Source organism: Triticum aestivum, chromosome 4A (assembly GCF_018294505.1).
Source record: "Triticum aestivum cultivar Chinese Spring chromosome 4A, IWGSC CS RefSeq v2.1, whole genome shotgun sequence".
Lineage (NCBI taxonomy): Eukaryota > Viridiplantae > Streptophyta > Magnoliopsida > Poales > Poaceae > Triticum > Triticum aestivum.
This window is the reverse complement of record NC_057803.1, coordinates 626067-630342: the sequence shown is the minus strand read 5'-3', so window position 1 is coordinate 630342 and position 4276 is coordinate 626067.

The window sequence follows — 4276 nt, the reverse complement described above, 5'->3', positions numbered from 1 at the left end:
GTGGGCCCCCTGGTCTTCATCTTTGGCGAGGATTTTTTATTGTTTTTTCTAAGACATCCCGTGGAGTTTCAGGTCATTCCGAGAATATTTGTTTTCTGCACATAAAACAACACCATGGCAATTCTGCTGAAAACAACGTTAGTCCGGGTTAGTTCCATTCAAATCATACAAGTTAGAGTCCAAAACACGGGCAAAAGTGTTTGGAAAAGTAGATACGACGGAGACGTATCACCAACTTGTGCGGCGCCGTGGCTGTGATATTAGGATAACAAAGGCAACCGAAAACATGGAGATCATCATATCACGGAGGTGACCCAAATAAGAGATGATCTGGAGTGTAGTTCCACCGGGGTTTACAAGGATAGATGTTGAGAAGAAGTGTAGCTGTGGCAAGAGCATCGGGCCAAAACCGGGCATGCATATGAGCGTGGAAGAGCAAAGCGCTAACACTCTCATTGAGGGTGCAAAGAACACGTTCGGCACGACCGTTTTGTTGTGATGTATATGGACATGTGAGATGAAAAATGGTGCCATGAGTGGATAAAAGAGTGCGAATAGCAAGGTTATCAAATTCCTTCCCGTTGTCTATTTGGAGATGAGCAATGGTGCGATGAAAATGGGTGGCAACATAAGCGTAGAAAGCATGAAGTGTTGCGGCGACGTCGGATTTGCGACGTAACGGAAAGGTCCAAGTGAAATGAGAAAAATCATCCAAAATCATGAGGTAATATGATAAAACCGAATTTCTAGGCACGGGAGATGTCCAAACATCACAGTGAACAACATCAAAGGGAAAAGTGGCAATTGATGATGAAGAAGAAAACGATAAAAGAACATGTTTTCCTATGCGACAGGCTTGACAAGTGTGTGCCTCCGACTTATTACATGAAAACGGAAAAGTCCGCAAAAATTTATGAAGAACGTCGGCACCGGGATGACTGAGACGAGCATGCCAGAGGTAGACGTCGGCGTGAAGGGCGACGGGACCATGGCTCGTCGTTGGGTCGCAGGGATAGAGATCGCCTAGAGAATCACATCGGTGCAGAACCTTCCGGGAGTGGGCATCCTTAATAGAAAAACCATGTTTGTCAAACTCAACTGTAATAGGATGTTCACGAGTAAGAGTATGAACTGAACATAAATTTTTGATTAAGGACAGAGACACAAGAAAATTGTTAAGAGGTAAAGATGATGATGGTAAGGGGAGGGAAACACGCCGTGGTGAGTGATGGGAAGCGTAGAGCCATCACCAACAACGATGCTATTGGGGAACATAGTATTTCAAAAAATTTCCTACGATCACGCAAGATCTATCTAGGAGATGCATGGTAACGAGAGGGGAGAGTGTGTCTACATACCCTTATAGACCGAAAGCGGAAGCGTTTATCAATGCCGTTGATGTAGCCGTAAACCTTCACGATCCGTCCTGATCAAGTACCGAACGTACGTCACCTCCGCGTTCAGCACACGTTCAGCTCGATGACGTCCTCGCCTTCTTGATCAACAAGAGGGATGAAGTAGTAGACGAGTTTCCGGCAGCACGACGGCGTGGTGATGGTGTTGATGAAGAACAATCTCTGCAGGGCTTCGCCTAAGCACTACTGAGGGAGTCCTGGATTAGGGGGTATCCGGACAGCCGGACTATATCCTTTGGCCGGACTGTTGGACTATGAAGATACCAGATTGAAGACTTCGTCCCGTGCCCAGATGGGACTCTACTTGGCGTGGAAGGCAAGCTAGGCAATATGGATATGTATATCTCCTCCTTTGTAACCGACCTTGTGTAACCCTAGCCCCCTCTGGTGTCTATACAAACCGGAGGGTTTTAGTCCGTAGGACAACAGACAATCATACCATAGGCTAGCTTCTAGGGTTTAGCCTCTCCGATCTCGTGGTAGATCAACTCTTGTAATACTCATGTCATCAAGAATAAATAAGCAGGACGTAGGGTTTTACCTCCATCAAGAGGGCCCGAACCTGGGTAAAACATCGTGTCCCCTGCCTCCTGTTACCATCCGCCTTAGACGCACAGTTCGGGACCCCCTACCCGAGATCCGCCGGTTTTGACACCGACATTGGTGCTTTCATTGAGAGTTCCTCCGTGTCGTCGCCATTAGGCTTGATGGCTCCTTTAACCATCGGTAGCGATGCGGTCCAGGGTGAGGCTTTTCTCCCCTGACAGATCTTCGTATTCGGCGGCTTCACACTGCGGGCCAACTCACTTGGCCATCTGGAGCAGATCGAAAGTTACGCCCCTGGCCACCAGGTCAGGTTTGGAAGCTTAAACTACACAGCCAATATCCGCGGAGACTTGATCTTCGACAGATTCGATCCCCTGCCAAGTGCGCTGCACGGTCTCGATGATCATGATTTAGCTCTGCCGACGGACTATGCTCAGGATATCGCACCAGCAACCGCTCCGGCCCTCAATTCGGAGCCAATCGCGCCATCCATGGACGGGTGGATAGACCCCGCCATGGAGGCCGTACTCTCAGCGGCGATCGAGCCGAGGATCGACCTTACCCTCCACGAGAGCCATGAAAACATCAGGATAGCTATCTTACGATCATGCAAAGCAATATGACAATAAATTCTCAAGTCATGTATATGATGATGATGGAAGTTGCATGGCAATATATCTCGGAATGGCTATGGAAATGCCATGATAGGTAGGTATGGTGGCTGTTTTGAGGAAGATATAAGGAGGCTTATGTGTGATAGAGCGTATCATATCATGGGGTTTGGATGCACCGGCGAAGTTTGCACCGACTCTCAAGGTGAGAAAGGGCAATGCACGGTACCGAAGAGGCTAGCAATGATGGAAGGGTGAGAGTGCATATAATCCATGGACTCAACATTAGTCATAAAGAACTCACATACTTATTGCAAAAATCTATTAGTCATCGAAACAAAGTACTACGCGCATGCTCCTAGGGGGATAGATTGGTAGGAAAAGACCATCGCTCGTCCCCGACCGCCACTCATAAGGAAGACAGTCAATAAATACCTCATGCTCCAACTTTGTTACATAACAGTTCACCATACGTGCATTCTACGGGAATCACAAACTTCAACACAAGTATTTCTACAATCCACAACTACCCACTAGCATGACTCTAATATCACCATCTTTATATGCAAAACTATTGCAAGGAATCAAATATATCATATTCAGTGATCTAAAAGTTTTATGTAGGATTTTATGACTAACCATGTGAATGACCAATTCCTGTCATCTATCTAAATAGATATAAGTGAAGCAAGAGAGTTTTAATTCTTTCTACAAAAGATATGCCCACGCTCTAACAAATTTAAGTGAAGAAAAGAGCATTCTACAAATGGCGGTTTTCTATGTGAAGAGAAACATGCAATCCAAACTTCAAATGATATATGTGAAGCACATGAAGCATTCTATAAAGCCATACTCAAAAAATATAAGTGAAGTGCAATGAGAATTCTATCAATCAACCAAGGACTATATCATACCAGCATGGTGCATAAAATAAAAGTGAAAACTAAATGCAAAAGACGCTCAAAGATTCGCACATATCCCATGAACGAAACGAATCCGAAAACATACCGATACTTGTTGAAGAAAGATGGGATGCCTTCCGGGGCATCCCCAAGCTTAGAAGCTTGAGTCTCCTTGAATATTTACTTGGGGTTCCTTGGGCATCCCCAAGCTTGAGCTCTTTCCTCTCCTCCTTCTACTCACATCGAGACCTCCTCGATCTTCGAACACTTCATCCACACAAAACACAACAGAAAACTCGGTAAGATCCATTAGTATAATAAAGCAAATCACTACACTAAGTACTGTTGCAAACCAATTCTTATTTTATTTTTGCATTGTAGCTACTGTAATATAAATTTTCCATGGCTTAATCCACTGATAGAAATTGATAGTTTCATCAAAACAAGCAAACTATGCATCAAAAACAGAATTTGTCTTAAACAGGACAGTCTGCAATAATCTTAACATTCACCATACCTCTGGTACTCCAAAATTCTTAAATAATTAGGAAAAAAATTATATAAATATAATGCAAAAAGGTTCAGAACCGTTTGACATTCCATTAAAAAATGTAAAATCGTGCATTACAGCCAAAGTTTCTGTTTTGCACCACACAAACCAACAAGCAATGTAAACATCCTAAAGGCAAATCTTGGCACATTATTCTTGTTTTTTTAATTTATAAAAGCACACAACAGAAATAAATGACTCTCTAAAACTTCAGGGTTGTCTCCCTGGCAGCGCTTTCTTTAAAGCCATTAA